Genomic DNA, 22344 nt, shown 5'->3' on the forward strand with positions numbered 1-22344 from the left:
CATGAATATTATTTCGATCACTTTTGCAAACGTTTTTACGATTTCATAGGAAACATTGCTGAACGCTAAGTCATTTCGACTAAAGAGGCTTTATCATGGCCACGGCGTACCTTAAACCAGCGTCACACAGGCAGTTTCGATCACAATTAGGATTGATCAAAATCAAATCTATCATTGCAGTCATCAAGGTTGCTGTTGTATAATTCAATGTAATTCTGATCCAGTTTGACCCAGACGTCAGCCGAATTGCGATCAGAGTAATCGATCACGAAGAGCAGATGATTGTTTTGCCCTTTTAGGCCGCATCACGAATTTTATCTGTGTCCCACAGGTGCCTTATGATCGCGACCAGACCTGATTTCAATGGAGTTTTTGAATCCTCATCGAGAATAGGCACTGCTATAGCGCAAGCGAAATTTCAACGAGTCGGATGCAAACGTCATCCAAATTGCGATGCACAGCTTGATTTCATCGCGATACCGATCGGGCCTAATCGCTGAGCGTGCGGCAGCAACTGTTCTCGACTGTGTTTGATCGGTATTGACCCGAAACTTGATCGAAGTTTCCCTTGAGACACTGGTATACATGTAACCATACATCACAACATCATTTCGATCGAGCCCGATCTGGAGCGCCCATGATCGCCAAGAAAATGACCCATGTGACGTCGTAAAATACACCTATAAGCTGGTCGTGACGGCATACCAGATAACGGGCAACAGTAAAAAGACAAAAGGCTGGAATCAGGAATAAGCAGCATTGTTTAGGGCCCTTGTTCCAGTCCTCGACGTCGTGCCTAATGGGACGACCATCCGATGCTTCATACCTGCGCCACTAGCTATGCCGCTATGCAAGGCCAGAAGCATAGTTACACAGTGAAGATCGTTCGTTCATGACAACGTTTAGTGCTTGCAGCAACTTTTCATTGTACACTGCATTGCCGCTGCAGTCAAAACCTAAAAATCAGTTGGATCTCACCCACACCGTCACAAAGCTCGGGACGGCGTTAAGCTCTCCCATAGTAGAGTACCCTGTGCTCTAAATCGTTACCTCCATTTTCTAACCCCCCCCCCCCTTACACAAACAAGTTATTTTCGCTGTATATAACAGCTTGCACTGTATCTACACATGATCATCATTGTCCACCTTTCTGTGCGCACATAAGCTATGTAAGACATACCTGGAAATAAAATTCTCTTGAACTAGTTAGGGACGGCCTTCAGTTCTCCCATAGTAGAGAAACCTGTACTCTGAATTGTTACCCACTTTTTTTCTACTCCCCCCCCCCCTCACACACACACGGAGAGCCTTCGGCAAGGCTACCTATGTTTCACACTCATCAAGTGTGAGGCCCACGGGACCCCTTTATGCTCCCATAGTAGAGTACCAAGTGCTCCAAATCGTTAACCATTTGTTCTAAACACTCGAAGGTCCTTTGAGATCTGCTTTGGACTTCAGCCTTAGGACGGCCTAGTGCTCTCCCATAGTAGAGTACCAAGTACTCTCAATCGTTCACCAGTTTCTTAAACACAAGGGACGGCTTTCCGCTCTTCCATGGTAGAGTACCAAGTACTCTAAACCTCTAAACCATTAACCACTCTTTCTAAACACGCAAACTAGTACAGTAATAGATTTTTCTTTCGTGCAGGGGAGAGCTTAGATGCTCTTCCATAGAAGAGTTCGGCGAGTTACATATAAATCATCAAACGTTCTGTTCTAAACACATCCTGTAGTAGAGTACATCGCATTCTAAACCGTCGTACATATATCGTAAACACACACAGGTCGTATCTCTCATCGTGAGGAGAAGGCAGGGTCTCGCAACAGGGGCGAATGAATATACAAATTAATAGTTAGAAATTCGGGTTAAACCAGGCAAGAAGAGGGGGGGGGAGGCTTTGAGGATAGCAGACGTTTCTGAGAAAAGATGGCGTATCAGCCGACTCTTTGCGCCATACACTCCAGTTCTTTCTCAGCTGGGCTCACATAATACCAAGAGAGTCAAGTAAAATCAATGTAATAAGTAATCGTAATAATTCTGAATGTCTATGGAAGGCAAAGTTGAATATTGAGAAATACTGTGCGCTGCCAAGAAACAACGCAGTTCCACGCAATGCACATATTCTTTATTGAAACAAAAGTAGGCGTGTGGTGTGTGGAAGAGGCAGCTTTCAAAGTTACCTCGTAACTCCGTAATGCAAGACGGCCAGCATTTGTACCTTGAAATACCAAGCGCCGATTTCATAGGCTGCAGAGATTGCGCACAGCGAAGTGAAATAACGAAGCTTTTTCGACATGCCTGAATTGTACAACTAGGGCATCGTTTTAAAAATTATATAGGCTATTATAATGAGCTTTTCTGAAGAATTTTGAGTCATCTTCCCTGGAATTCGCCATGTCCTTCCACTAGATACAATAACCATAATGACGGCCATGGTAGATGTAACACACATTTTTCTGACGGGACGAAGAAGCTGTGCATAGCCATTTCGTCAGCACAGCACCTACAGTCATGGCACAGACCTCCTTGCATGGCTCGTAAATATTGAATGGAAGACATTGACTTGACGTGGTCCATGTGAATTATTTACCCATCTTCCAGCATGCATGAGGTCACACCCCTCGTGCTAAAATGCCCTTAATTTTCCTCGTAAATTCTGGTATAAAACAGTTTTATGATGAAAAACAAAACAAAAAAGTAGTGGTCCGTCTGGTCAAGACCAAAGAGAGCACAAGAGAAAGCATTTTCTCTCGCAGGACACTTTTTACAGTACTTTGCCGTTAGTGAGTTGATTTGATTGTCACTTTCGATAAAAAAAGGTTTTGATGAAAACGCAGCTCAATTCTCCGCGATGTCTATAACAGCGCCACCGTGCATTGGTGCCCATCGCGTTATCGTGATGCGCTCTGTTTGCACGACGAAAGCGCTCATCTCGAAAAAAGACCTTCGGTCATTCAGGCAATTAATTCCCAGACATTGTCACGGCAGTTAAGACACCCTAGAGGGGTCATCATCCAGGACATTGTTGATGGCACCGTGAACTTTTACCGCCTGGCGTGCCAACGCTCCTCGCATATTCCACAACTATCCGCAGGTTTCGTAACCGCAAGCTGCGTCCCCCTCAAGAGAAAAAAAAAATATAGCAGTTTCTTGTACAGGCCCGTGGTACCACTCTAAAGAAAAAGGCTGAATAACTTTTGTACCAAGGATAATTGTTTGAGAAACAGCTGTTTAATTGATGAAAATGTAGGAGATGCGGAGTCGTGAGAGTGTGTTGTGAACGTGGCGCTTCCATAACAGGAAAGTTTTAATGCCTAAAAATACTCATCAGTAGCCCATGAAGAACCTGTACAATGATAAAGAGCCCTACTAAATTCGTTGGTATGCCATTCCAATAAGTCTATGCGAAACGCAGGCACATTAGCCCCGTATTTTGTGGCAATTCAGAGGAAAAAATATTAAGAAGACACGCACATTTCCTTATTGCGTCTCGTTATTTATCTCAAGCTTTAATATTCTCTTGAAGTGTGCTCAGATTTGGGTGCACGTTAAAGAACCCCAGGTGGTCGAAATTTCCGAAGCCCTCCACTACGCCATCTCTCATAATCATATGGTGGTTTTGGGACGTTAAACCCCACATATCAATCAATATTCTCTTGAAGCAACAAATAACATAAACTACGCATGTCGTGTTAAATCGTTTTCGCCATGCCAAGTGCCACTGTTGGCGACGTAAGAGCACAGTCGTCTACGTAAAGGACGAATGTCACTGCACTACCGTGTCCGTAGGGCAATTCATACGTGCGCGTCAGGCCCTCAATCTCTAGGTGCGCACCCGTGAAAGGAAGGGGGAGCAGCGTTCATCTTAAAGTCTGACCCTTTTCCGTGGCGCGTAGCGTTGCAAATTTTGACAAACGCGATCGTGAACGCCCCATCTACGCATTGCGCTTGTCAGCTCAAAATTATCTAACCTGGTGAGTGGCCCTTTAATGGAGGAATTTCGCCTACTGCAGGATACGACGTCGAAAGCTGGCAATGTACATAGGAAGAATGGAAAGTATATGAAGATAGCGAACCAATGAATATCTGGCACGCAGATGAATTTGTACCAAGGCCGCCATGAAGTTGGAGAAGGGGCAGTTTTGCTCGTTTGCTTCGAGTTTCGGAAAGAAGCTCCCTCCTGCCCCAAAGCGCAAGACAAGTAGGTGGACTTAGAGGGAGATAAAACAAAGAAATTTCGAAACCTATTACAGTCCCGGCCACCGTTTGGAAGCGCGCAAAACACAGATGTAGCAATCTGGAGCTCGTGCTTCGAAGTCACTACCATAGCGTAAGCCCTCCTATGCTCTTGAATTTGCATGTACATCGTTATGTGTATCATTTGCGCTCCATTTCCCGAAATCATTTCCCGACGAGGACGCTTTATGGTACGGAAAGCGGAATATGTGCAGTCTTTCGCGTATTACTTCCCCTTACCATGAGCGATAGGCCTGGACAGAAACCCTCTTTTCTAAGGTTCCTGCGCAATACATAGGCACTTCTTACGCCTCTTACGTATCGTCAACAAAGAACACGTTTGCTGTCGACGTGTCACACAAAAAACTGTCACTAGGTGATGAAGCCAAGGTGCAATTCGCCAGCACTGAATGCCTCAAAAATTTATACTTTGTTCAATGCACTCGCCTAGTACGAACCGAAAGAAAAGCAGCTGCTTTCTTCATTTCTATCACAGCCAGTTTTTGCGCACCATAGCTAGTGCACATAAAATATGAATTTGGACAAAGTATAGAGAAAATGTAAAGAAAACATGAACAGTTGTAGCTAAAATGAGGCGTTTTAGAGTGGCACTCTTTTATAAAATAGGAGAGCAGTCACGACACGTCAAGTGGTAATGGCGGAACCAGTCTGAGTACCCCGCCAACCAAACGTCGTCTTCTTCACCGACTGAGTCATACCCCCTGCCTTTCTGAGTAGCACTCATCTTCTTCACTACGTTTTCCTCCCCTCCGGAAAAGAGCCATCCTGGCGACTCATGGGCAGGATACAATAGAGGGATCGTAATACGGTTTTAGGCGGTCTATGTGGACGGTCTCACGTCCACGGCGCCATTGATCATGGGGCTGCTCTAGCGGCTTGACGATGTAATTGACAAGTGAAGTTTGCTTAACCACACGGTAAGGACCGTCATACTTCTACGTCAGTTTCGTTGAGAGACCAGGGCTGGTTAAAGGAATGCGAAGCGAGACAAGGTCATCTGATGCATAAGAAGCCGGAGGCGTCGGGCTATCGCGGTGGTGTTTCTGGCGTTGCTGTTCAGCACTTGTGAAGGAGCGGGCAAGCTGACGACACTCCTCCGCGTATTGAGCAGCTTGTGACATCGTCGTCGACTCAGCAACATCCGGGTGGTAAGGATAGTGTCTAGCGTGCAACAGGGCTCGCGACCATAAAGGAGCAAGTATGGAGAGAAACCAGTGGTGGTCTGGACAGCAGTATTATGCACGTATGTTACAAAAGGGAGAATACTGTCCCAGTTGGTGTGATCGGTTGTGACGTACATTGACAGCATAGCTCCTAATGTACGGTTGAATCGTTCTGTAATGCCATTAGTTTGAGGATGATACGCGGTGGTGGTGCGATGAATGACTTGGCATTCCTTGAGAAGCGATTCAACAGCGTCCGACAAAAACACACGCCCTCGGTCACTCAGGAGTTCGCGCGGTGCACCGTGACGTAAACTGATCTGATGCAATATGAGACGACCGACGTCACTGGCTGACGCAGAAGAGAGTGGTGAAGTTTCTGCGTAGCGCGTAAGGTGATCGATAGCGACGATTACCCAGCGGTTTACAGCTGGTGTAATCGGAAGAGGTCCATAGAGATCGATACCAACACGGTCAAACGGTCGGGCAGGACAAGGTAAGGGTTGCAGTGGAGCTGGAGAACTTGGAGTGGGATTCTTCCGGCGTTGGCAAGCGAGACAGGAACGTACGTAGCGACGAACGAAGATATACATTCCACGCCACTAGTAGCGGTGGGACAAGCGGGTGTAGGTTTTTAACACTCCAGCATGGGCGCATTGTAGGTCGGCGTGAAAGGAGGCGCATATGTCTGAGCGGAGACGACAGGGAATGACTAGGAGCCATTGGCGTCCTTCGGAGAGATAATTCCGTCCGTATAGCAAACCATCTCTCATAACGAAGTTCTGTATTTGACGGCGCATACCTTTAGGGATATTTTGTGAGGGAGCTCGACTCAACAAGTTGATAAGTGAAGTGATCCAAGGATCTTTTCGTTGCTCCTGTAGCATCTCGCTGACACTAAGTGCAGATACGTCGGGGGCAGGCGAAGACGGCGACTTGTCACTACATCGTAGAGGTGATCGGGACAAAGCGTCTGCGTCGAAATGTTTTCGGCCAGATCGGTAAACGACGTGAATGTCGTACTCTTGTAGCCGAAGCGCCCAACGGGCGAGCCAGCTGGTGGGATCCTTTAACGAGGAGAGCCAACATAATGCGTGATTATCTGTAACCACGCTGAATGGGCGCCCGTAAAGATAGGGTCGAAACTTGCCCATGGCCCATATGATGGCTGGACACTTTTTCAGTGACTGAATAGTTGGCTTCTGCTTTTGTGAGTGCATGGCTGGCGTAAGAGACGACGTACTCATCAAATCCAGGTTTACGCTGGGCGAGCACAGCACCGAGGCCAACTGTATTTCCGTCGAGGCAAGAGGATCAAAATGTCGCAGTATATGAGGTGACGTAAGAAGGTGCCGGAGTGTTGCAAATGCATCATCACACCAACTAGAAAGGTCGTTGTTGCCGGTAAGAAGGTCAGTCAAGGGAGATATTATTACGAGGCAGTGGGCATGGCTCTACCGTCGTGGACAACAGTTCGATGAAAAAGAAGTGGACTCGCCGCGCGAGAGACTGGCAGCTCTGAAGCGTCACTTTGGCATGTAAATATAGGAAATACGCTCATTCCTCTCTTCCGTGTGTTTGCGAGCTCCGTAACAAATTGGTGGGAGTGCTGGGTAACGAAGCGCCATACAACGGAGCTCCGCAGTGGTCGTCAAATCGGAGTTTCCGTGATGGAACACGGGACTGATCCCACGGCCACCTCTCCATCGGCTTCGGCGACGCCCGCACCATCCACGGCAACGCCTCCACTGGCCCCACCCCCACCCACGTACGTGCTGACGCATCCGAAGCATCCTGGAACGTTCTGCGGTACGGACCAAGTTGATGTCGACGACTGGATAGCCGACTACGAACGCACCAGTGCTCTCAACCGGTATGATCCGACTCTTATGCTGGCCAATGTGCTGTTTTACCTGAAAGGCACGGCCAAAGTCTGGTACGAGAACCATGAGGAGGAGATCGGCAGTTGGGACACCTTCAAGGAAAAGCTTCGCGACTTATTTGGGAAGCCCATCGGTCGAAAGGCGGCTGCAAAGAAGGAGTTGTCTATACGTGCTCAGACGTCCACAGAGCCGTATATCTCATATATACAGGACGTGCTGGCTCTATGTCGTAAAGTTGACAACGACATGTCGGAGTCTGACAAGGTTGGCCACGTCCTCAAGGGCATAGCGGACGACGCGTTCAACCTGCTAATGTGCCGGAACTGTGCGACCGTCGACGAAATTATTGAGCAATGCCGGCGTTTTGAACTGGCCAAAAGCAGGCGGATTTCAAGATCATTTACTCGACTGCCGAACACCGCAGCGACGTCCTCCTGCGAAGATGGACTGTCCTCCCATCGGCAGTCTTCACCAGCGTCTGAAATTACGCGAATTGTCCGGCGGGAAATCGAAGCAATTACACCTACTCTTCCCGCCAACGGCCACGTCGATTTGCAAGTACCTCAGGTTTGCTTGGTACAGTCGATTGTGCGGGAAGAACTGAGCAATTTGGGCTTCGATGTCTGCGCCGTTGCTCAGTCTCGACCAATTGGCTTCCGTTCAAGGTCGCCGCCTCGCCCCAGGTCACCACCCCAAGAAAGGTCTTATCCACGCTCTCGCAATCCGGCCGAATGGAGAACTGCGGATGATCGGCCGATCTGCTTTAACTGCCGCCGCATAGGTCACGTCGCACGGTATTGCCACAACCATTGGTCTTCGTCCCGAAACCAGTATAACACTGCTCGCCGCACCGATAGCTACCGTCGTTTCCAACCTCCTGAGCCGATCGCCGACAACTACCGCCGGCCTCTGCCCGTCGATTCCTACGCCTGCGATGCCCCTGATACGCAGCACAGCCGCTCACCGTCGCCTCGACGTCACCAGTCTCGTTCGCCGCCAGGACGTCGCCCGTCGTCCCCTTCTCCTCTACGACGACGCCCGACCTCCCCGCTCAATTCTCACCAGGGAAACTAAGCGGTGCAGCTCTTGGAGGTGAAGCTGCATCCTCGGTACCGACCTCAAATCCTCTCCTTGTACTGCCGACACGACGAAATTTGATCGACGTCGACGTTGACGGCCTGACTGTTTCTGCACTTGTTGATACTGGGGCGCATATTTCTGTGATGAGTGCCCGACTTCGTCGCCGCCTGAAGAAAGTGCTCACACCGGCTGCCCCTGGCGTTATTCGTGTCGCCGACGGAAGAAGTCTTGCCATCACAGGAATGTGCACAGCACGCATCACTATCGCCGATCACCCCACATCTGTTCTCTTTGCAGTTATTGAGCAGTGCCCAAATGACCTAATTCTTGGTTTAGATTTCTTGTCCACCCATGCTGCTCTCATCGACTGTGCAACCGGCGTTCTTCAACTTGAACTGCCTCGACTTGGACCTGTGCCGTCCTCACCGTCACACCGCTTGTGCGCTGTTGATTATGTTCGGCTGTCACCGCAAGCCACCACGTGTGTTGCCTTAACGATATCACCAGCTCTTCCTGACGGTGACTACATAGTGTCTCCATTGGTGGATGTGCTCTTGGCTCGAAGTGTTGCTGTGCCGCATACAATCGTGACTATTGTGGACAACTACGTTCAGCTTCCGCTCCTTAACTTCAGTAGTTCGACCCAAGTTCTCCCGCAAGGCATTTCGTTAGCCCACGTTTCCCCACTTGATGCATGTAGCATCGTGGCATTGGACCCTGAAGACTGTTCGTCCCCTACTGCAGCCAGCCGAGCAAACGCACCTAGCGACGAAATCACGATGATGATCGCCCCTGATCTTCTGCCCTGTCAGTTGGCGCAACTTCACCACGTTCTGACTACCTACCGAGATATTTTCGACTTCGATGACCGCCCTTTAGGGCAAACGTCCTTCGTGCGTCATCAAATACATACCGGCGATGCTAATCCTGTTAGACGGCGACCGTATCGTGTTTCCCAGTCCGAACGCCAGGTCATACAACGAGAAGTCGAGAAAATGCTCTCCAAAGGAGTCATAGAGGCCTCTTCAAGTCCATGGGCGTCACCTGTTGTTTTAGTGAAAAAGAAGGATGGCAGCTGGAGATTTTGCGTTGACTACCGTGCCTTGAACAAGATAACCCGCAAAGACGTATATCCGCTGCCACGAATCGACGACGCCCTTGATTGCCTTCATGGCGCGCGATACTTCTCATCTATTGATCTGCGTTCGGGCTACTGGCAAATTTCTGTCGACGACTTAGACCGAGAAAAGACTGCCTTCATCACACCGGACGGCCTTTATCAGTTCAAGGTTATGCCTTTTGGGCTGTGCAACGCCCCGGCAACGTTCGAACGCATGATGGACTCTCTTCTTCGTGGTTATAAATGGTCCATCTGTCTTTGCTACCTCGACGATGTGATTGTTTTTTCCCCAACATTTGAAACTCACTTAACTCGTTTGTCGACCATTTTAGCCGTTTTTCGTCGAGCAGGACTCCAGCTGAACTCGAAAAAGTGCAATTTCGGCCGACAACAAATCACGATCCTTGGTCATCTTGTAAGTGCTGCTGGCGTCCGACCTGACCCTGACAAGATTAGCGCTGTCAAGAATTTCCCTCTGCCTTCTTCAACCAAAGATGTTCGGAGTTTTGTGGGCTTATGCTCGTACTTCCGCCGCTTTATACGAGATTTCGCTACAATTGCACGACCACTAACTGATCTTCTCAAAAAGAACGTGCCCTTCTCGTGGGGCCAAGACCAAGCAGCTGCGTTTTCCACGCTGATCGACCTGCTCATTTCACCACCAATACTGGCTCACTTTGACCCGTCTGCGACGACTGAAGTACGCACAGACGCCAGTGCTCACGGAATCGGCGCCGTCCTCGCTCAACACCAGGGAGGCCAAACGCGTGTTATTGCGTATGCCAGCCGCCTTCTCTCCACATCTGAGCGAAACTATTCGATAACAGAGCGCGAGTGTCTTGCGTTGGTCTGGGCTGTAGCGAAATTTCGCCCCTACTTGTATGGCCGCGAGTTTTCAGTTATTACGGACCACCACGCTCTGTGTTGGCTGTCGTCGCTCAAGGACCCAACTGGTCGCCTAGGTCGCTGGGCTCTACGTCTCCAGGAGTATAACTTCGACGTAATTTATAAGTCGGGCAGGTTGCACCAAGATGCTGATTGTCTCTCGCGTTATCCGGTGGACCCTGCTAGCCTCGCTGTCCATGAAGGCGATTCTTGTGTGCTCGCCATATCTGATTTGCACGACATCGGCACAGAGCAGCGCCGGGACGCAACCCTCAAGAAGGTCATTCAGCGAGTATCTTCAGGACATTCCGACCCTTCTCTCCGTCAATATGTCCTTCGCAACGACATTCTGTATCGTCGCAACATGAAGTCTGATGGCCCGGAATATTTGTTAGTTATTCCCCAACATATGCGTGCCACTATTCTTCAACATCTGCATGACGCACCGACGGCGGGACACCTGGGTTTTTCACGCACCTATCACCGCGTGCGGCAACGGTTCTTTTGGCCTGGCATGTATAAATTTGTGCGCCGTTATGTCGCTGCTTGCGAGCGCTGCCAGCGTCGGAAACGTCCTGCTCTCCGTCCGGCTGGCCTGCTCCAACCTATCGACATTCCCCCGGAACCATTCTTCCGCATCGGCCTCGACTTGCTCGGACCTTTCCCGACGTCCGTGTCAGGCAACAAGTGGATCGCTGTCGCAACCGACTATGCGACCAGATACGCGATAACTCGTGCATTGCCAACTAGCTGCGCTACAGACGTCGCAGACTTTCTCCTAAATGACGTCATTCTGCGGCATGGAGCTCCGCGCCAGCTTTTGACGGATCGGGGCCGCTGCTTCCTCGCAAAAGTTATCGACGAAATCCTCCGGAGCTGCTCTACCGAACATCACCTTACTACTGCCTACCATCCCCAGACTAACGGTCTCACGGAGCGTCTCAACCGAACTCTTACAGACATGTTGTCTATGTACGTCTCTGCTGACCACCGTGACTGGGACGCAATGCTCCCCTACGTTACATTTGCATATAATTCGTCAAGACATGACACCGCCGGCTACTCTCCATTCTTTCTTTTGTACGGCTGCAACCCTGCGTTGCCATTCGACACACTCCTTCCTTCTGCTACTATCCAACCAACGGTGTATGCGCAGGACGCTGCTTCTCGAGCCCGCGTCGCTCGCCAAATCGCGCACACTCGGCTCAGTGCTTCTCAGGCCGCACAAAAAGTCCGCTACGATGACTCGCACCGCGACGTTGACTACCCTGATGACTCTCTTGTCCTACTCTGGACGCCGTATCGACGTGAAGGTTTGTGCGAGAAGCTCCTCCCACGATACACAGGACCCTACAAAGTTCTCCGCAAGGTCACCGACGTCGACTACCTCATCACTCCCGTTCAACCGCACTCATCCTCTGCTACACCATCTACTGATGTTGTTCATGTGTCGCGCCTAAAGCCCTACTATACTGCCAGTCCTGATTGACTTAGGGGCGCCGTGACGGCGCTTTGTTCGCCGGGGGTGATATTACGAGGCAGTGGGCATGGCTCTACCGTCGTGGACAACAGTTCGATGAAAAAGAAGTGGACTCGCCGCGCGAGAGACTGGCAGCTCTGAAGCGTCACTTTGGCATGTAAATATAGGAAATACGCTCATTCCTCTCTTCCGTGTGTTTGCGAGCTCCGTAACAATATGATGGAGGCGACGTTGCGAATAAAATGACGAAAATATGAACATAAACCAAGGAAGCTGCGAAGTTCATTTAAGGTCTTCAGCTTAGGAAATTCGGCAACTGCACGGAGTTTCGTCGGATGCGGAAGAATGCCATCTCAAGATACAACATGATCCAAAATTAGGAGTTTTCGAGCGCCGAAATAGCACTTCTTCAAGTTGAGCTGTAGACCGGCGGAGGTGAGGCAAGTAAGCACTAACTCGAGCCGCTGAAGATGCGTTGAAAAGTCCCTCGAAAATATCACGACATCGTCTAAATAACACAGACATGTCTGCCATTCAGGCCACGGAGGATGTTGTCGATCATGCGCTCGAAAGTGGCAGGCGCATTGCAGAGCCCGAATGGCATGACGTTAAATTCGTATAAGCCATCAGGGGTAACAAAAGCCGTCTTGAGGCGATCAGCCTCAGCCATGGGAACCTGCCAATAACCTGACGCAGATCTAGGGGCGAGAAGAACTCCGCGCCTTGTAAGCAGTCAAGGGCATCGTCTATGCGAGGTAGCGGGTAAACATCTTTGCGCGTGATCTTATTCAACCGGCGGTATCGACGCAGAATCTTATTGAGCCATCTTTTTTCTTGACTAGAACAACTGGGGATGCCCACGGGCTGTCAGAGGGCTCAATAACACCTCGCTTCAACATGTCGTCAACTTGTTCCGCGATTATGCGACGCTCAGATGCCGATACCCGATACGGACGCTGACGTAAATGAGCGTGAAGGCCAGTGTCTACTTCACGAGATAGTGTGGAAGCACGGCCCAAAGTCAGCTGCTGGTGGTCGAAGCCGGCGCGGAAGCGCTCGAGGAGGGCGATGATGTCGGGGCGCTGCTGGGCCGTAAGGTTGGTGTCGATGCAGCGCGAAATTGCGCCGGTGAATGATGGGGAAGAGGATGACGCGCAGCAATCAACAGCGTCAATAGGTAGCGTAGTCAAGTGGTCACTACACGTGCACTCGAGGGATCAATGTCATCGGCAAAGCCCAAGCACTCTCCGCACAGTAACTTGGAACGCGAGGGAAACGGATTTTAAACATAAATTGCGCTTGATGCATCGTGAACATTCAGAACGGCGAAAGGAATCAGGAAGCACTTGCGGCGAACAGCGCTTTCAGAAGGCGTAGAAAGAACAGTTGAGCCACTATAGACGTGACAGGAAAGCGGAACTAGGGCGGATGAGAACAGAGGTATCGAAGTGTCGGTGGCAACGAAAACTTTTGCAGGTGAAAGGGACGAGTCGAGTGAAGCAGCGTCGCATAACCGCGAGAACTCTACTTCGACGCGAGCACAGTCGATGACGGCATGATGAGTGCAGAGAAAGTCCCAGCCTAATATAATGTCATGGGAACACTGCGGGAGCACTACAAACTCGACGACATAAATATCGTCAGCAATAGCGACACGTGCTGTGCATGCAGCAAAAGAGCGAATTCATTGCTCGCTCGCAGTGCTCAAAACGAAGTCGTGAAGAGGCATTGTGACTTTTTTTAGTCGACGGCAAAGTTTTTCAGTCATTACAGACACTGCGGCGCCAGTATCGATCAATGCAAAAACAGGTATACCCTCAACGGAGACAGCAACGACGTTGGACGGCGAAAAACAAGGTCTTGTGGAGTTCGAAAGATCCGCAGTTCTTGCCCCCGGAACTGTGGCTCCTAGTTTTCCTGGGCGACAGGGCTAGGTCGACGTAGCATAGGGGAAAGGGAACGGCGTTGAGGTGAAGGCGACTGGTGTCTGTTGAAGTTCCGGCGAGGTGCAAATGTCTCCATGGTCGCAGTCTCGCCAGATACAGCAGGCTCTGGCCATTGTGGGAAATTATAATTGTTGGGCCTGACGTCGTCACGCAGAAAAAACTCACGTCGTCGACAAAATTGTGCCACGTGACCCGCAATTCCACCGGCGAAGCATATGGGGTGGTTATCTAAAGTGCGCCAAGGGTTCTGAGGTGGTGGTCGAGAGAAAGGACGGGCAGCCTGGTACATAGGCTCAGTGGGTACGACAAAGGGGCGCGTGGACGTAGGCGTTCGCGACAAAGAAACGTGGCCGTTCGCGACGGGCGGACGTCGGGTTCCGTTCAGTACTTCGGCATAGGTCAATGGAGCAGCCACAGGTGGTGCGTAAGCTGTTAGTAGCGCCTCGGACACTTGGTCCTGAATGACTCGCTGTATTGATGGCGCTAAAGTAGATCGGGCACCTTCAAAGGTATAAGGCACGAGGGACAACTGGCGTGCGACCTCCTCTCGTACAAATTGCTTGATCTCGAGAAGCAAAGTGGTGTGCTCTATAGCAGTACCAGCCGACGTTAAAGCGGAGATTGTTGCACATGGCGTGCTGGCACGACGAGTGGTGTCACGCTGTTTCCAGAGCTCATCATAGCTCTGACAAAGTTGGATCACTTCCGCTACCGTTTGCGGGCTTTTGGCGACAAGCATCTGAAATGCGTCGTCAGTCACGCCTTTCAAGATGTGTTTGGTCTTCTGGGCTTCTGTCATGGCCGAGTTGACATGCCGGCAAAGGTCGACCATATCTTCGATATAACTGGTGTAATTCTCACCATTCTGCTGAGCACTAGTACGCAAGCGCTGTTCGGCCCGTAGTTTGCGAAGCGCTGGACGGCCAAACAAGTCCGCGAACTCCGTTCGGAAGGCCGACCAGGTGGGGAAGTCTCTCTTGTGATTATGGTACCACAGACTGGCGACGTCAGTCAAGTAAAATTGGACGACAGTAAGCTTGTGCGTATTGTCCCACTTGTTGTGCTTGCTCACCCGGTCGTATTCGTCGAGCCAGTCTTCCACGTCTCTGTCATCGGTCCCACTGAAAGTAGGCGGATCGCGCTGCCGAAAGGAGCCGAGACAGCCAGGATTTGCAGTAGTTGGAGCCGAGGCGGCCGCCTGCTGATCATCGTCCGTGGACATTGTAGCAACTGGAGGCAACGTACGGTTTCGCAATTCCAGGATTAGGCGGTACCCAGCACTCTTCACTAATTAAAATGAGGCGTTTTAGAGTGGCACTCTTTTATAAAACAGGAGAGCGGTCACGACACGTCAAATGGTAATGGCGGAACCAGTCTGTCCCCCCAGCCAACCAAACGTCGTCTTCTTCACCGACTGAGTCATACCCCCCTGCCTTTCTGAGTAGCACTCATCTTCTTCACTACATAGCCATTATTTCGCTTCGCTGTTTGTTGCAAGGACTATAAATTAGTGTCACTGTCTTGACATGTGCTTCATAGTGAATAATTTTTGCTTAGATAACGTAGGATGAGATTCCTTGTTCTTGGGATGTTTTTCGCCTAGCCCAAGTGCACAGAGTGGCCTACAGTGACATGACTATCATTTTAACGTTAGCTAAGATCAATGTTATACAATGAAAGAAATTGAGCTTGGCCGTAAATGCATGAAAATTGACAAATCTGCACAAAATATAATGAGTCTTTAAACAGTTGGCTATTACAAGCATTAGTTATTGCAAGCAATGAATCAGTGACAAATAACAGAGCATGAGCAGATTTATTGAAACAGAAATATGTACTCACGTACGTGCATTAATATAACCCAACTGTGTTTCTCTTGACTGTAAAATCAATCCTGTCAAAAAATTGCACCTTTGCTCGCACGTTATGTTCGTAAGCGTCTTACGCTTGTATTTCTCGGATATTTTATTAAACTGTCAGTTGCAAGTTGAGCGCTTTTGATGTGATTTCATTGTTTTCCGTCTCATCATAACCTCGGCGCTGCCATAGTAACACACTTGACCAATCCTACTCATATACGCACCCCGTAACGCAACAGGAACAAAGTATGGAAGCTCTTCATCGAAACGGCCAAGGCGAAGCAGCGCAAAAAAAAAAACAGATGAAAGAAAGAAACGTCTTCAAACAAACGCTGATGCCTCGATGGCTTGCTTGCGTGTGAGTTGTTCGAGAGGTGAAGAAAGTAGAGGGCCGAGGCGGAGGTGTCGAACACTATTAGCGGGCAACTGCGACGCCCTTGAGCGGAGCCAATCAGGCGCTGATTTCCTTAGCCGTACTTTTTTTTTTTCGTCAGAGGAACAGAGCTTCTCAGCAGCGAGGAAAGTGTGCGTGTTGGAAGCGTAGTGGTGATTAATCAGCACAAAGTGCATTCGAAGAGTGGCTGCATGAAAAAAAGAACAAAGGATAAACATAGAAAAGGGACCTTGCTATAAATAAATGAAAAGGGACACGTATCATGTCGGGTTTGCCGGCAGAATTAGGGAAGCATAGCGGACTACAAGTGATGATTTTGTTCGGCACGATGTTGATGTGTGCCCTTGAGGACTCGTGTCTGCCCCCTAATAAACGAGGTTTCATTCTTGGAATAACGCTTGTTATCACAGGACCGTGGCAGCAGGTTTGTGTTCTTTGTTATAAAGTGGTTACTACGAAGCAAGAAAGTAAGCTGTTGCACAAGTGACACTGCTGTGTTTGTGATTCAAACAGAAAGGTCTGTTGTCGAAGGCACTAAAAAACGATTCTCGCTCCACAGCATAGTAGTAAGGTTAGAGTACGGCTAAAAAGATGTTTACTTTCTTTTTAGAAGCTTCTTCCTTATGCTCGAGACTTGTCCATCACTCTCACCGTAGTAGCCACCCTAGTTTTTACCACTCCCGCGAGAGGCGCTGCGGTGCTCTCGGATGGCTGTCAAGGCTGTCAAGGTGGATGGACGTGTTTTTTGAGCGCTCCGGATCGACTGCGCATATAAGTGTTGTTGCATGTTTTGAGCTTGTCTCTATAATTATAAGGCAGTGGTTGAAATCTTCGTAGCACTTATTTTATGGTACGGCTTTTTCGGGGGCCAGTCACCAGGTATTTATTAGTTAGTGCGGGTGTGTGTGTTTGAATTTTTTGTTGTTGTTTTTTTTCTTTTGCCACCCCGTTGGGGAGGTGCGCGTACATTGAACACGCAAATTTTTGTAGTAGAGCTTGGACTTTCTTTTTTTTCGTAGTGCAGGGCTCGAGTTTAGTAATTATCGAGTATAGGGGCAATTGGTGTCAGAAAGGCATGGTTAAAGAGACTGTAAAGTGTTCAGGATGTGGAGTGGGTTTGAAAGTGGACCCAAGCGTAGAAGCGGATGGAGAAGAGGCTGACGCGAAGTGTAGGCAATGTGAGGTCGAGGAAAAAATGGAGAAAATGATGGTTGCCCAGAGTGAACTGCTGATGAGAATCGCCAAACTCGAGACTGCGTCGGCGACAGAGCAAGAAAAAACGAGGGCAATGGGAGAAAGACTGAAGTCCGCCAAGGAAGTGCTAGCGAAGCTGAACAAAGAAGCGACCTACCAAGAGAACAGTAGGGAACCGGCAACCAGAAAAGTGGAGAAGGAAAAGCAAGCAAGCTTGGAAAAAAAACAGGTTTAGCCGGTTCAACTGTCGCAAGGCCCAGCTTCAGCGAGGTAGTGGTGGGGCAGGAAGGGAACAAAAGAGCCGGCGTCGCAGGTGCAAGTAGCCCCCAGGTGCAGAACGCTCCAGCGGAAAAGTCACAGCATGTGATAATCGCCGGGGACTCAAATTTAAATCGATGCACAGAAGCCATCAAAGAGAGGGTAAGAGGTGACAAGAGGGTCGCAGTAGGGGCGTTCCCAGGACGCAAGCTGGAAGCAGTCATGAAGCAAGCGAGCGCAAAGCTCAAAACGACAGCTGATAGACGCAACCTCGTGATAATTTCAGGCGGGTTTAAACGATGTCCTAAATGAAGATGCAGCAGGACTAGCAGCCACACTGGCGAAAGGCGTCGATGACATGCGCGCCACTTCTCCTAAGGTGCAGGTAGTGATATGCACGATACCGGAGGTACCGGTGCGTGATAGCAACCTGCAAAGAGCGGTGGTCAACGCAAACCAAGAGATATGGCGGATGAGTCGAGAGAAAGGCTTTGAGGTGGTGGAAATAAACATAGAGGTGCATAGGTGGGGGGGTTTTCAACGAGACAGAATTCACTTCGATGGGCGGCTAGGTCATGAGGTGGTTGGCGACTTTCAGGAAGCGCAGTAGCTTTTTTGGGGGGCAAGCGAGCCCTTCGGGGTGCAGGATAGCTAGTAACGAGAAAAACAACCAGGGAGACTCTTCGACAGGTGGTATGGACACATACGATTCCAAAGTGGCACCAATATCTAAGATACGTAGAGTCCGGGGCATAAATAGACGTAGCCACGAGCGCCGAGCCAATTCAGACATAGGGTATATTAACATGCAGGGTGGTAGAAACAGGCTGAAGTGGGAAGATATAGAAGAACAGCTAAGGGGAGAGAGGCCGATGGTATACGGCTTTGTAGAAACACATCTCAGGGACATGGAACAACCTCCGAACAATCCAGACTACGTGTGGGAGTATTGTAATAGAACAGAAGGCAGCAGAAAGGGGGGTGGTATTGGGGCATTCATTCATAACAGTACAGACTGGCAAAGGGTCAAGCAGGAGTGCAAGGAACATTTATGGCTAAAAGGGAAAGTGGCAGGTCAAATGACACTCCTTGGTTTCGTGTACTTGTGGACGGGAGCAAAGGCCAGAGAGGAAAACCAGGCAATGGTAGAGTGTATATCAAAGGACATTCAGGAGTTAGGAAGAGAGTGCGAGATAACTATACTAGGAGACATGAATGCGCACATAGAAAATATAGATGGGTATACCGACCCGACAGGCAAAATGATCATGGATATGTGTGAAAGGCTTGATTTGATCATTTGCAACAGTACCGAGAAGTGTGAAGGGCAAATAACATGGGAGGTAGGAAGGCTTCAGTCGACGATAGATTATGCATTGATGTCACATAGGATGTATGATAAGCTCAGGGAAATGCACAAAGATGAAGGTGGCTCCAGAAGTCTGGGTAGCGATCACAAACGTGTCAAGCTAAGTTTTAAAAGAGCAGTGAAAGTGGGAAGGAGACAAGATGAGCAACTACAGAAAAAATTTTTATCCAGAAAGGCAAATTGAAATAGCCACTAAACAAATTGAGAAAGTAATCACGGAGGATAATAAGACAGTGTGGACATACACGAATCTAATTAGACTCTTTGAGATAGAGCTTGCTAAGACGCGTGACAAGTCACCCAGGAAAAGAAGACACAAACCCAAAAGTTGGTGGGATGAGGAAGTTAAGAGAGCCATAGCAAAACGTCAGGAAGCCTCTAGGGAACACAGACATGCTAAGCAGCGGGGTGAACCGACAGTTGATGTGGAAAGAAAATGGACAACCTTTCTAAGCTGTAGAAGGGATGCATCCCTTCTGATCAATGAAAAGATTAGAAGGAAGGGAGCTCAGTGGCTGGCAGAAGTACATAAAAAAGATAGAAAGGCAGCTGCGAAATTTTGGAACCATCTAAACTCCCTAAGAAATGAGACGAGCCTAGAGCAGAACTTTATAACTACAGCCCAAGGTGCTAGGCTAGAAGGGGACGAAGCTATTGAATATATAAGAACAAGGGTGACAGAAAAATTTCAACAAAGAAGTACTTTATGCACCACAATAGACAAAGACGAATCAAGTGGTGCAATGGCTCCATTTTCCTAACAAAAGTGGGAAAGGGCTGAGAAAAGGGTTCCTAGTAGTACATCAACAGGCCCAGATGGCATTCCAATTAGGCTGATAAAAACATTAGGTCCGAAGTCTAAGCAGGCTTTGAGAGAGGCAGTGAGTACAATAATAATCGATGGCGAAGTTCCCGATGAATGGAAACTTAGCAGGATGAGCATGATCTATAAAGGAAAGGGGGACAAAGCTGACATAAACAACTACCGTTCTATAACAGTGACATCAGTGGTCTACAGGCTGGCGATGCAGATTATAAAGGAAAGACTGCAGGCGTGGATAGAGGATGAGGGGGTGCTGGGGGAACTGCAGAATGGGTTTCGGAAACACAGGAGGTTGGAAGACAATCTGTTCTCACTGACGCAGTGCATCGAAATAGCAGAAAAAGAACACAGGCCCCTGTGGCTAGCATTTTTGGATATCAAGGGAGCGTACGATAGCGTGGTTCAAGAGGAATTGTGGGGAATACTGGACACACTAGGCGTGGAACATGTAGTCACTAATCTTTTAAAGGGTGTCTATAAAGGTAACAAGGTAGTTATAAAGTGGGAAAAACAGGTATCCAAGCCTGCAGAGGTAAAACGGGGGCTTAGGCAGGGGTGCCCCCTGTCACCCTTATTATTCATGATGTACCTACAAGGATTAGAGGCAAAATTAGAGGGAAGTGGACTGGGCTTCAACCTCTCTTTAGTCAAACAAGGAAAACGTATTGATCAGGCACTACCAGCATTAATGTACGCAGATGATATAGTGCTAATGGCCAACAACAAAGAATATTTGCAGAGATTGATGAACATCTGCGGTAATGAGGGAGATAGGTTAGATTTTAGATTCAGTAGGGAAAAATCAGCAGTCGTCATTTTCAATGACAACGAAGGTAATGAGCTTAGAATACAGGAGGTCACGCTAGAGATAACAGATAAATACAAATATCTGGGCGTATGGAAAAGCAATGTGACCGAGTATCTGAGGGAACACGAAATATACGTGACGACTAAAAGTAACAGGAATGCAGCAGTCATGAAAAATAGGGCACTGTGGAATTACAATAGGTATGATGTTGTGAGAGGAATATGGAAAGGTGTCATGGTTCCTGGGCTGACGTTCAGCAATGCGGTAAATGCGGTAAAAAAAAGATAAATGTAATGGTTAGTTCACTAAGTATTACGGCTAGGTGGCTTTAGCCGCCACCCGATCTAAAGGGTACAGCCACATCCATCCATCCATCCATCCATGGTTTCAATGGCGCTCAATAGGTGGCATGCCACTAGTGGGTGCGCTAAGGTTCGTCAATGCGCGAGGGTTGAGTCACTCATTGAAGAAAGGAGTTCTACCTTCTAATCGGTGGCCGCCATTTGACTTCACTCCTCTCGTCGCGGCTGGTTGAGTAGACGGAGCATAAATAAAAAAAACAGAAATATGCACCCACGTATGTGCTATAATATATCCAAACCGTTGTTGTCTTGGCAATAAAATCAACAACTAAAGGTAGGATCTTTGCTCGCACGTTATGTTCGTAAACGTTTCACGTTTGTATACCTCGGAGAGTGTATTAAACCGTCAGTTGTGAGCTCAGCACTTTTAAGGTGATCTACTTGCTTTACATGTCATCGTAATCTGGGCGCGGCCATCGTAATATTACCAATTGAACTGTTCTAATAATGTTTGCACCACGTACTGCAGCAGGAGCAAAGTATGCAAGCTCTTCATCGAAACAGCCAAGGCGAAGCAGCCTTGGCTGTTTATCCGTATGAAAGAAAAGAAGCGTCCACAAACATACGATAAATAGTTGAAGACAGTGCCTAACAAAACATTTCAAAAATCGTTTAGCCGGAAGCTCGGTCTACCCTTAAACACCCTTAAATTTCAAGTTTTCTCAAACGCAAATACAGGTGCCCCGAGGCATTTTTTATGGCGGCCCTATTAGTCCTACTCTCTAAGGTGAAAATAAAAAAAAACAATTATTTTTTGTGAATCCTCACTCACTGCGTGCATGGTTCTCTTTGAGAAGACACGCGAGCTCTCTACTGGAGATCATAACAATCTCGTCAGAGAGTCATAAATACGTGACAAGTCAGAGCTCAAAGAAGAGAATAATCCTGATTTTCTCTTTGTCTTGTTAGAATATGACGCAAGGTGTCTATCTTTCTTGCGTTACGAACATGGTTTCTGTTCTGACTTTCCCGGAGTACAAAGGAGTCATAGAAGAAGATACGATATCACCGATGTTGTTCTCCGCGTGCTTTGGAGAAAGTGTTGAAACAGTTAGACCTGGCGGACATGGGGATTGAGGTGGGAGATCAACGGCTCAACAACGCAGGTTTTGCCTATGACATAGTTCCATATAGTAACGATAGCAACGAATTGACTAAATGGTTGAGGAATTAAGCACAGATGTTTATGCGGTTGGTGCCAAATAAATATGGCAAATACAAAGATAATGTTTAATAGACTGGCGAAACAATAAGACTTCAAGATATATAAACATTCACTGGACTGTATGCAAGAAAATGTATACTAGTACAACTACTAACGGAAGAACGTAATCTCAGCAAGGAATTTCACCATATAATACGAATTAACCGAGTCCGAAGCTACCAAGTAATATCAAGAAATCTGCCACTACCGTTGAAGTGAAAAGTATACGACCACTGCTTACTGCGAGCTGTAGCATAT

This window comes from Rhipicephalus microplus, chromosome 1, assembly GCF_043290135.1.
Source record: "Rhipicephalus microplus isolate Deutch F79 chromosome 1, USDA_Rmic, whole genome shotgun sequence".
Taxonomy (NCBI): domain Eukaryota; kingdom Metazoa; phylum Arthropoda; class Arachnida; order Ixodida; family Ixodidae; genus Rhipicephalus; species Rhipicephalus microplus.